This window comes from Aulostomus chinensis, chromosome 16, assembly GCF_037954235.1.
Source record: "Aulostomus chinensis isolate RoL2024-O1b breed Wild chromosome 16, RoL_Achi_v1.0, whole genome shotgun sequence".
Taxonomy (NCBI): domain Eukaryota; kingdom Metazoa; phylum Chordata; class Actinopteri; order Syngnathiformes; family Aulostomidae; genus Aulostomus; species Aulostomus chinensis.
Genome location: NC_141335.1, coordinates 9,769,560 through 9,782,545, shown reverse-complemented (window position 1 = coordinate 9,782,545; position 12,986 = coordinate 9,769,560). Strand labels below are relative to the sequence as shown.

General features: G+C 41.5%; 3 pseudogenes; all 3 read left to right on the top strand.

Moving 5' to 3' along the window:
* Positions 1-2,168: 2,168 nt before the first annotated feature.
* Positions 2,169-3,452, top strand: LOC147247418 (RNA polymerase-associated protein RTF1 homolog pseudogene; annotated as a pseudogene).
* A 2,661-nt stretch (positions 3,453-6,113) lies between these two features.
* On the top strand, positions 6,114-7,397 carry LOC147247417 (RNA polymerase-associated protein RTF1 homolog pseudogene; annotated as a pseudogene).
* Positions 7,398-10,077: 2,680 nt separating this feature from the next.
* On the top strand, positions 10,078-11,361 carry LOC147247416 (RNA polymerase-associated protein RTF1 homolog pseudogene; annotated as a pseudogene).
* Positions 11,362-12,986: the final 1,625 nt, after the last annotated feature.

The following is a 12,986-nucleotide window of genomic DNA, read 5'->3' as shown; positions in this document are numbered from 1 at the left end:
ACTTGGCAAGTTGTGTCATTGTTTGAAAAATTGTCATTTAGAAATGAACAAGACTGACATCTGGTGTCAGAAAGTCTCCAAAGAAAAATGTCATTGATGAAACAGTGTGATAAAAGAGGAGAAACCAGCCTGTCAATGTGCTACAAACTCAACCCATTTGAACCTGCCAGCAACGATAGCAGCCAAAGGGCACGATTGTCATTTTCCACTCATGAATACATTTCTAAATATTAAACATATTTTTATACACCAATTGTTTTTGACATGGCTCTTTAGAAAACTGTTGATATCCATTTAGGGTACATGCACTCCAGTCACAACTGATATATATTACATAACTGTTACAACTGTAGCTACTGGTGTGCTTCAAAAAAGGCCATGAATCACACTGATGTCCAGATTTATCTTCTATTCGCCTCCTTCTCCCCTGATGACACATTACATCTTGAGACACCGTGAAAACTATGGATTCAAGCATAAAATCTGTGTAAGGCCAATGAAGCATCAATAAATAAACTGAATACTGCTTGCTGTTGTTACATTTGCACACTTATTTTTATTTTTGTACATTTGCTCACCCCTCATATTTATTCACATACTATTTATGTTACATTCTCCTTTGTTCTTGCTGCTGTAACATTGTACATTTTCCCATTGTTGGACCATGAAAGGTTTATCTTGTCTTATGCTCAGATTACATTGAAAACAACCAAAAATTAAACACAGAAAACAAAGTACAGTTCCCGTGTGCTCCTCTGGAACAAAGTGTTGATTGTCCTTTTGGCTAACTCTGAAAATGTGTCAGAACTTCCCATTCTGTGAGCGTGGTTTACCCACAATTCCTCACGTAACAGTGCCAAGTGTGCTTTCAAAATAAAACATTCTCACATTAAGAGTTTTCAGCGTGACACTTTCTCACACAAGATATTCACAACAAAGCTCATTTCAACTATCCAAATTAGTGTCATGAATTTATACTCATTTACCTTTTTCCCAACCTTTTAACACGTTTGTGTTTATGTTGTTTGACGTTGTATGCAACACAAATAATGATGAGACGTCTCCAACAGTTACAACAACAGATCACCAAACTAAATCAGTTCATTACTCTTGAAAATCTTGCGATTGATTGTGATTGTGTGACAGAGACTTCTTTGGAGGCTGCCTCCTTTCCTGTAATTGAAAGATTATGATTGAATGATAATTTTGCCAAATTTCCATTACTATTTTCAATTGATTCCTATATTTTTACAGAAACTTTTCTTTATACTTATTCACAGGTAGCTTAATAAATTTATTGATTTATTTATTTTTTGATTTGTTGAATTTATTTGACCAGATATATGATGGTTTTATAGAACTACCATCTTTGGAAACCTGGATGAGTCCACACACTTGACCTCTGTGCAAAAGGAAATTATGAACTTCACATCTTTGTTAGCCATATGTTTCTTAAAACAACAACAACAACAACAACAACATTCAAGCTCAACAGAAATAACCAACTGAACTTATTTAAAAAAGATTAGTTGGAAAAGAGACCATAAAATGACTTTAAATTGACCGTAGGTGTCTTTCTATATGTGTCAACCCTGAGATGGACTGGCGACCCCTCCAGGATGAACCCTTCCTCTCACCCGAAGGCAGCCTGGATAGGCTCCATGCCCCCCGTGACCCTTAAAATGAAGAGCTATCAACAAAGGACGGATGGATGGAGGATGGAGTCCATAAAATGGAGAAAATAAATGGGGAGCATTCTTTTGTCCATAAACGGAGCAAAAAATGGTGTCATACTGCTTGGTGATTTCGTGCACTGTGTTAAAATATCATGGTCGCTCCCCAAAAAAGGTCAAGTGCTCTTTGATGAGCAGTGGTTGCTGTTGTTAACACACAAGAAAGTCTCCATCAGGTGGCAGGTTGGACGTGTGGTTGGTACCAACAAGAACAGACCTTGACAGGAAACTTTTTTTTTGGAGAAAACAGTTGAAATTCGATCACATGACTGACACATAACATAACTGTCACAACAGATCACTCAAAGAGGGAGATCTATGAGATCTATGAGATCACTGATACTTGTCAGTGTAACAGCCCCTGCCCACTTCATCAAAACTCACAGAGAACTGAGCTGAAGTAGCTGTACTCATAACTGCAACCTGAAGTTGATCATGGTGACGGGAGCTGAGACCACCGAAAACAAGTCAGAGGTACGGTCCACTGTTCATCTCATGGAAGACAGAAGACCGCTATCTTCTGCAACATCTGGGAGAAAGCGGAAGCGCGCTTCTCCCTCTCCCTGCAGAGCTACCAATTCCTTTCGGTCCCGCTCTCCCTTACATAAGCGTCCTCGGGTGTCTTCACCTTCTGTTGAGTCTAGAAGGCCCCGAGATGCCCCCAAACAGCATGAGAGGCCCAACAAAAGAACCCAGGCCCTGAAAAAGCAGAGAGCTGGACATCAACAGCCCCTGCAGACCAACAAGGTCCACTCAGAAGCTCCACCAAAATGGCAGCCCGTGTCACCAGCTGACCTCAAAAGGATCTGGCTGTCCAGAACAAAGCTGGAACAATGGTGTCACATGCCCTTCTTTGCTAGGACTGTGACTGGCTGCTTTGTCAAGGTGGCAATGAGGAACAGCAGATGTGAAGCAGTTTACAGGCTTGCTGAAATTGGGGATGTGGTGGAGAAGGAGACGATCTATCAACTTGGATCCACAAGAACTAATAAAGCTTTGCAATTAAAGCTTGGTGATGACACACAGGTTGTGAGGATGGAATACCTGTCGAATCAGGAATTCACAGATAGAGAGTTCATGGAATGGAGAAATTCAGTGATGGTGGCCGGGATGCAGGTTCCCCAGCTGGATGACATCATCCAAAAGGAGCAGGCCATCGCTGAGGCTCTGAGCTGCACTTTAAGGGAAGAGGACATCGATCACATTGTTAGAGAGAAGGAGAGGTTCCGAAAAGAACCAATAAACTATGCGAAGAAGAAAGTTCAATTATTATCAGACATGGCCAACGCGGAGCAGTGCAAAGATGCTGAGAAAATTAAAGCACTCCAGGAAGAGCTAAAGGAGCTCATCAAGAAGACAGAGGGGCTTGATAGAAAGACGATCAAGAAAATCCCTGACATCACCGCCATCACGAAGAGACACAGAGGCATTGTGAAGCCTAAAAAAGCTCATGTGGCCCAAGGACGGACTTTAGAAAACACAGAAAGTGGTCCTTGGAGTCAAAAAAAGTGCAGACCCATCTTGTTTACAAATGTAAGGAACCCATGTGTCCGGACAGCGCTTCAAGCCAACCAGAACCACAGCTGTGGGTCAGGGGCGAATCCAGCCAGTGAAAGACAGAACCAGCTGGCTCAGGGACAACCAGAAAGCTACCCAACCACTGGACCCTCGGAGGACTTACATGAACTTCATGACTTTGACATGGAGTTTGACCTGTAGCCAATGTAGCCAAGTCTTCATTTGGGAACTGCAGCACATGAGGAACAGGCACTGACTGAGGAAACAACTGACTATTCCTCATTCCTCAAGGTCAACTCTGAAACCCACCAGCTGACCTCATAAGGATCTTCGTCTTCAGATGAAAGCTGGAAAACTGGTGTCACATGACCCTCTTTGTGACGACTGTTAGCCAGTAAAGGCTAACCTAGCAGAACTTTAGCTCAATCGTAAATTTAGCTTGAGTCAGTAACTGGAAGAGGAAAGATGCTGAATGGATGGTGAAGTTGATGCTTCCTCTCTGTTATAGACTCTGTAGCTGAGGAGGGGATTAAATCCCCCAGAACGCCCCAGAGTAGATTCTATCAACAAATGTCAGAAGTCACTTCCTGTATTGATGTGGAATGATATGGAAATGAGTAATTTGATGTGAGGGCAGGGTATTTGAAGACATTAAAAAGAAAAAAACAAGCAAACCAAATTGTTCTCTTGTTGTTTACTTGGCAAGTTGTGTCATTGTTTGAAAAATCGTCATTTAGAAATGAACAAGACTGACATCTGGTGTCAGAAAGTCTCCAAAGAAAAATGTCATTGATGAAACAATGTGATAAAAGAGGAGAAACCAGCCTGTCAATGTGCTACAAACTCAACCCATTTGAACCTGCCAGCAATGATAGCAGCCAAAGGGCATGATTGTCATTTTCCACTCATTAATACATTTCTAAATATTAAACATATTTTTATACACCAATTGTTTTTGACTTGGCTCTTTAGAAAACTGTTGATATCCATTTAGGGTACATGCACTCCAGTCACAACTGATATATATTACATAACTGTTACAACTGTAGCTACTGGTGTGCTTCAAAAAAGGCCATGAATCACACTGATGTCCAGATTTATCTTCTATTCGCCTCCTTCTCCCCTGATGACACATTACATCTTGAGACACCGTGAAAACTATGGATTCAAGCATAAAATCTGTGTAAGGCCAATGAAGCATCAATAAATAAACTGAATACTGCTTGCTGTTGTTACATTTGCACACTTATTTTTATTTTTGTACATTTGCTCACCCCTCATATTTATTCACATACTATTTATGTTACATTCTCCTTTGTTCTTGCTGCTGTAACATTGTACATTTTCCCACTGTTGGACCATGAAAGGTTTATCTTGTCTTATGCTCAGATTACATTGAAAACAACCAAAAATTAAACACAGAAAACAAAGTACAGTTCCCGTGTGCTCCTCTGGAACAAAGTGTTGATTGTCCTTTTGGCTAACTCTGAAAATGTGTCAGAACTTCCCATTCTGTGAGCGTGGTTTACCCACAATTCCTCACGTAACAGTGCCAAGTGTGCTTTCAAAATAAAACATTCTCACATTAAGAGTTTTCAGCGTGACACTTTCTCACACAAGATATTCACAACAAAGCTCATTTCAACTATCCAAATTAGTGTCATGAATTTATACTCATTAACCTTTTTTTTCCAACCTTTTAACACGTTTGTGTTTATGTTGTTTGACGTTGTATGCAACACAAATAATGATGAGACGTCTCCAACAGTTACAACAACAGATCACCAAACTAAATCAGTTCATTACTCTTGAAAATCTTGCGAATGATTGTGATTGTGTGACAGAGACTTCTTTGGAGGCTGCCTCCTTTCCTGTAATTGAAAGATTATGATTGAATGATAATTTTGCCAAATTTCCATTACTATTTTCAATTGATTCCTATGTTTTTACAGAAACTTTTCTTTATGCTTATTCACAGGTAGCTTAATAAATTTATTGATTTATTTATTTTTTGATTTGTTGAATTTATTTGACCAGATATATGATGGTTTTATAGAACTACCATCTTTGGAAACCTGGATGAGTCCACACACTTGACCTCTGTGCAAAAGGAAATTATGAACTTCACATCTTTGTTAGCCATATGTTTCTTAAAACAACAACAACAACAACAACATTCAAGCTCAACAGAAATAACCAACTGAACTTATTTAAAAAAGATTAGTTGGAAAAGAGACCATAAAATGACTTTAAATTGACCGTAGGTGTCTTTCTATATGTGTCAACCCTGAGATGGACTGGTGACCCCTCCAGGATGAACCCTTCCTCTCACCCGAAGGCAGCCTGGATAGGCTCCATGCCCCCCGTGACCCTTAAAATGAAGAGCTATCAACAAAGGATGGATGGATGGAGGATGGAGTCCATAAAATGGAGAAAATAAATGGGGAGCATTCTTTTGTCCATAAACGGAGCAAAAAATGGTGTCATACTGCTTGGTGATTTCGTGCACTGTGTTAAAATATCATGGTCGCTCCCCAAAAAAGGTCAAGTGCTCTTTGATGAGCAGTGGTTGCTGTTGTTAACACACAAGAAAGTCTCCATCAGGTGGCAGGTTGGACGTGTGGTTGGTACCAACAAGAACAGACCTTGAGAGGAAACTTTTTTTTGGAGAAAACAGTTGAAATTCGATCACATGACTGACACATAACATAACTGTCACAACAGATCACTCAAAGAGGGAGATCTATGAGATCTATGAGATCACTGATACTTGTCAGTGTAACAGCCCCTGCCCACTTCATCAAAACTCACAGAGAACTGAGCTGAAGTAGCTGTACTCATAACTGCAACCTAAAGTTGATCATGGTGGCTGGAGCTGAGACCACCGAAAACAAGTCAGAGGTACGGTCCACTGTTCATCTCATGGAAGACAGAAGACCGCTATCTTCTGCAACATCTGGGAGAAAGCGGAAGCGCGCTTCTCCCTCTCCCTGCAGAGCTACTAATTCCTTTCGGTCCCGCTCTCCCTTACATAAGCGTCCTCGGGTGTCTTCACCTTCTGTTGAGTCTAGAAGGCCCCGAGACGCCCCCAAACAGGATGAGAGGCCCAACAAAAGAACCCAGGCCCTGAAAAAGAAGAGAGCTGGACATCAACAGCCCCTGCAGACCAACAAGGTCCACTCAGAAGCTCCACCAAAATGGCAGCCCGTGTCACCAGCTGACCTCAAAAGGATCTGGCTGTCCAGAACAAAGCTGGAACAATGGTGTCACATGCCCTTCTTTGCTAGGACTGTGACTGGCTGCTTTGTCAAGGTGGCAATGAGGAACAGCAGATGTGAAGCAGTTTACAGGCTTGCTGAAATTGGGGATGTGGTGGAGAAGGAGACGATCTATCAACTTGGATCCACAAGAACTAATAAAGCTTTGCAATTAAAGCTTGGTGATGACACACAGGTTGTGAGGATGGAATACCTGTCGAATCAGGAATTCACAGATAGTGAGTTCATGGAATGGAGAAATTCAGTGATGGTGGCCGGGATGCAGGTTCCCCAGCTGGATGACATCATCCAAAAGGAGCAGGCCATCGCTGAGGCTCTGAGCTGCACTTTAAGGGAAGAGGACATCGATCACATTGTTAGAGAGAAGGAGAGGTTCCGAAAAGAACCAATAAACTATGCGAAGAAGAAAGTTCAATTATTATCAGACATGGCCAACGCGGAGCAGTGCAAAGATGCCGTGAAAATTAAAGCACTCCAGGAAGAGCTAAAGGAGCTCATCAAGAAGACAGAGGGGCTTGATAGAAAGACGATCAAGAAAATCCCTGACATCACCGCCATCACGAAGAGACACAGAGGCATTGTGAAGCCTAAAAAAGCTCATGTGGCCCAAGGACGGACTTTAGAAAACACAGAAAGTGGTCCTTGGAGTCAAAAAAAGTGCAGACCCATCTTGTTTACAAATGTAAGGAACCCATGTGTCTGGACAGCGCTTCAAGCCAACCAGAACCACAGCTGTGGGTCAGGGGCGAATCCAGCCAGTGAAAGACAGAACCAGCTGGCTCAGGGACAACCAGAAAGCTACCCAACCACTGGACCCTCGGAGGACTTACATGAACTTCATGACTTTGACATGGAGTTTGACCTGTAGCCAAAGTAGCCAAGCCAAGCCATTTGGGAACTGCAGCACATGAGGAACAGGCACTGACTGAGGAAACAACTGACTATTCCTCATTCCTCAAGGTCAACTCTGAAACCCACCAGCTGACCTCATAAGGATCTTCGTCTTCAGATGAAAGCTGGAAAACTGGTGTCACATGACCCTCTTTGTGACGACTGTTAGCCAGTAAAGGCTAACCTAGCAGAACGTTAGCTCTATCGTAAATTTGGCTTGAGTCAGTAACTGGAAGAGGAAAGATGCTGAATGGATGGTGAAGTTGATGCTTCCTCTCTGTTATAGACTCTGTGGTTGAGGAGGGGATTAAATCCCCCAGAACGCCCCAGAGTAGATTCTATCAACAAATGTCAGAAGTCACTTCCTGTATTGATGTGGAATGATATGGAAATGAGTAATTTGATGTGAGGGCAGGGTATTTGAAGACATTAAAAAGAAAAAAAAAATGAAACAAATTGTTTTCTTGTTGTTTACTTGGCAAGTTGTGTCATTGTTTGAAAAATTGTCATTTAGAAATGAACAAGACTGACATCTGGTGTCAGAAAGTCTCCAAAGAAAAATGTCATTGATGAAACAGTGTGATAAAAGAGGAGAAACCAGCCTGTCAATGTGCTACAAACTCAACCCATTTGAACCTGCCAGCAACGATAGCAGCCAAAGGGCACGATTGTCATTTTCCACTCATTAATACATTTCTAAATATTAAACATATTTTTATACACCAATTGTTTTTGACATGGCTCTTTAGAAAACTGTTGATATCCATTTAGGGTACATGCACTCCAGTCACAACTGATATATATTACATAACTGTTACAACTGTAGCTACTGGTGTGCTTCAAAAAAGGCCATGAATCACACTGATGTCCAGATTTATCTTCTATTCGCCTCCTTCTCCCCTGATGACACATTACATCTTGAGACACCGTGAAAACTATGGATTCAAGCATAAAATCTGTGTAAGGCCAATGAAGCATCAATAAATAAACTGAATACTGCTTGCTGTTGTTACATTTGCACACTTATTTTTATTTTTGTACATTTGCTCACCCCTCATATTTATTCACATACTATTTATGTTACATTCTCCTTTGTTCTTGCTGCTGTAACATTGTACATTTTCCCATTGTTGGACCATGAAAGGTTTATCTTGTCTTATGCTCAGATTACATTGAAAACAACCAAAAATTAAACACAGAAAACAAAGTACAGTTCCCGTGTGCTCCTCTGGAACAAAGTGTTGATTGTCCTTTTGGCTAACTCTGAAAATGTGTCAGAACTTCCCATTCTGTGAGCGTGGTTTACCCACAATTCCTCACGTAACAGTGCCAAGTGTGCTTTCAAAATAAAACATTCTCACATTAAGAGTTTTCAGCGTGACACTTTCTCACACAAGATATTCACAACAAAGCTCATTTCAACTATCCAAATCAGTGTCATGAATTTATACTCATTAACCTTTTTCCCAACCTTTTAACACGTTTGTGTTTATGTTGTTTGACGTTGTATGCAACACAAATAATGATGAGACGTCTCCAACAGTTACAACAACAGATCACCAAACTAAATCAGTTCATTACTCTTGAAAATCTTGCGATTGATTGTGATTGTGTGACAGAGACTTCTTTGGAGGCTGCCTCCTTTCCTGTAATTGAAAGATTATGATTGAATGATAATTTTGCCAAATTTCCATTACTATTTTCAATTGATTCCTATGTTTTTACAGAAACTTTTCTTTATGCTTATTCACAGGTAGCTTAATAAATTTATTGATTTATTTATTTTTTGATTTGTTGAATTTATTTGACCAGATATATGATGGTTTTATAGAACTACCATCTCTGGAAACCTTGATGAGTCCACACACTTGACCTCTGTGCAAAGGGAAATTATGAACTTCACATCTTTGTTTGCCATATGTTTTTTTACTAAGCATCAGAAATGAAAAACAACAACAACAACAACAACATTCAAGCTCAACAGAAATAACCAACTGAACTTATTTAAAAAAGATTAGCTGGAAAAGAGACCATAAAATGACTTTAAATTGACCGTAGGTGTCTTTCTATATGTGTCGACCCTGAGATGGACTGGCGACCCCTCCAGGATGAACCCTTCCTCTCACCCGAAGGCAGCCTGGATAGTCTCCACGCCCCCCGTGACCCTTAAAATGAAGAGCTATCAACAAAGGACGGATGGATGGAGGATGGAGTCCATAAAATGGAGAAAATAAATGGGGAGCATTCTTTTGTCCATAAACGGATCAAAAATGGTGTCATACTGCTTGGTGATTTCGTGCACTGTGTTAAAATATCATGGTTGCTCCCCAAAAAAGGTCAAGTCCTCTTTGATGAGCAGTGGTTGCTGTTGTTAACACACAAGAAAGTCTCCATCAGGTGGCAGGTTGGACGTGTGGTTGGTACCAACACGAACAGACTTTGACAGGAAACTTTTTTTTTTTGAGAAAACAGTTGAAATTCGATCACATGACTGACACATAACATAACTGTCACAACAGATCACTCAAAGAGGGAGATCTATGAGATCTATGAGATCACTGATACTTGTCAGTGTAACAGCCCCTGCCCACTTCATCAAAACTCACAGAGAACTGAGCTGAAGTAGCTGTACTCATAACTGCAACCTAAAGTTGATCATGGTGGCTGGAGCTGAGACCACCGAAAACAAGTCAGAGGTACGGTACAGTGTTCATCTCATGGAAGACAGAAGACCGCTATCTTCTGCAACATCTGGGAGAAAGCGGAAGCGTGCTTCTCCCTCTCCCTGCAGAGCTACTAATTCCTTTCGGTCCCGCTCTCCCTTACATAAGCGTCCTCGGGTGTCTTCACCTTCTGTTGAGTCTAGAAGGCCCCGAGACGCCCCCAAACAGCATGAGAGGCCCAACAATAGAACCCAGGCCCTGACAAAGAAGAGAGCTGGACATCAACAGCCCCTGCAGACCAACAAGGTCCACTCAGAAGCTCCACCAAAATGGCAGCCCGTGTCACCAGCTGACCTCAAAAGGATCTGGCTGTCCAGAACAAAGCTGGAACAATGGTGTCACATGCCCTTCTTTGCTAGGACTGTGACTGGCTGCTTTGTCAAGGTGGCAATGAGGAACAGCAGATGTGAAGCAGTTTACAAGCTTGCTGAAATTGGGGATGTGGTGGAGAAGGAGACGATCTATCAACTTGGATCCACAAGAACTAATAAAGCTTTGCAATTAAAGCTTGGTCATGACACACAGGTTGTGAGGATGGAATACCTGTCGAATCAGGAATTCACAGATAGTGAGTTCATGGAATGGAGAAATTCAGTGATGGTGGCCGGGATGCAGGTTCCCCAGCTGGATGACATCATCCAAAAGGAGCAGGCCATCGCTGAGGCTCTGAGCTGCACTTTAAGGGAAGAGGACATCGATCACATTGTTAGAGAGAAGGAGAGGTTCCGAAAAGAACCAATAAACTATGCGAAGAAGAAAGTTCAATTATTATCAGACATGGCCAACGCGGAGCAGTGCAAAGATGCTGAGAAAATTAAAGCACTCCAGGAAGAGCTAAAGGAGCTCATCAAGAAGACAGAGGGGCTTGATAGAAAGACGATCAAGAAAATCCCTGACATCACCGCCATCACGAAGAGACACAGAGGCATTGTGAAGCCTAAAAAAGCTCATGTGGCCCAAGGACGGACTTTAGAAAACACAGAAAGTGGTCCTTGGAGTCAAAAAAAGTGCAGACCCATCTTGTTTACAAATGTAAGGAACCCATGTGTCTGGACAGCGCTTCAAGCCAACCAGAACCACAGCTGTGGGTCAGGGGCGAATCCAGCCAGTGAAAGACAGAACCAGCTGGCTCAGGGACAACCAGAAAGCTACCCAACCACTGGACCCTCGGAGGACTTACATGAACTTCATGACTTTGACGTGGAGTTTGACCTGTAGCCAAAGTAGCCAAGCCAAGCCATTTGGGAACTGCAGCACATGAGGAACAGGCACTGACTGAGGAAACAACTGACTATTCCTCATTCCTCAAGGTCAACTCTGAAACCCACCAGCTGACCTCATAAGGATCTTCGTCTTCAGATGAAAGCTGGAAAACCGGTGTCACATGACCCTCTTTGTGACGACTGTTAGCCAGTAAAGGCTAACCTAGCAGAACTTTAGCTCAATCGTAAATTTAGCTTGAGTCAGTAACTGGAAGAGGAAAGATGCTGAATGGATGGTGAAGTTGATGCTTCCTCTCTGTTATAGACTCTGTGGTTGAGGAGGGGATTAAATCCCCCAGAACGCCCCAGAGTAGATTCTGTCAACAAATGTCAGAAGTCACTTCCTGTATTGATGTGGAATGATATGGAAATGAGTAATTTGATGTGAGGGCAGGGTATTTGAAGACATTAAAAAGAAAAAAACAAGCAAACCAAATTGTTCTCTTGTTGTTTACTTGGCAAGTTGTGTCATTGTTTGAAAAATTGTCATTTAGAAATGAACAAGACTGACATCTGGTGTTCGGGTACATGCACTCCAGTCACAACTGATATATATTACATAACTGTTACAACAGATCACCAAACTAAATCAGTCAATTTACTCGGCTCCCTCTTCTTTGGAACTCCCTCTATTTCTCTAATTCAAAGGTTGTCATTGAATGATAATTTTGTTGAATTTCCATTTTTATTTTCAATTCAATCATATATTTTTTTTACAGAAACTTGTCTTTATACTTATTCAAACGTGGCTTCATAAACTTACTAATATGTAATCATGACATTGATGGTCCACATGTGACATTTTTAAATGACATTCACAAAGAGTAATTCTGCTTCAAAAATGCTACAAGACTTCTCAACAAAATCTCTGAAACATGGAACCGTACATTAAATAAGAGCTGAAGAGGGGACAGAACTGCTGTTGGGCCTCTGAGAAGAACGGTGGGAGAGTGTGGTGGAAGAGCTGGGCTGTTTCATCTTGTGCTCTTTCATTCATTCAGTTTGAGGATTTACAAAGAATTCATTTTTCTAAGGCACGACTGTGTGAAATACTTATGTCATCGAGGTTGGAAGTCACACTTTTTCTTCACAATTGACTTGTCAGTCCAGGGTTTGGGCCAGATATTAGGGTTGGACTGGTTTTGTGTTGTGTGAGATACTGCACTGGAAGTTTAATGTAAAGACTGTCTTGGTGTAACACAGAGAAATCACAGGGTGTAAATAAAAGTTTGTGAGAAAAATATAATGACAGTCTATAATACTATTTTTCAGTTAGCAAATCCTTGTTGCCGTACAGCATTACCTCCGAAGAAACACCTCAGTTGCCATGGTTAAGCTGCAATTGCTGTGAAAAAAATGTCTTGTTGGAGAAGCTTTGCAAGTGACCAGGCAGAGCCCTATCTGTGGGTAACAGCATCAGTCGGAGGTGATCTCAATTATTTTGTTCTGTAGCTGTGAGGTGGGTGCGTCTGAAACTGTGAGTCAATAGTGGTGAAGAGTGGAGGCGCCTCCTGTTCAACGGTTTCAACCTGTCAAACAATCGGTTGACAAATTATATGCACCTGTATTCACTTTAAGGCC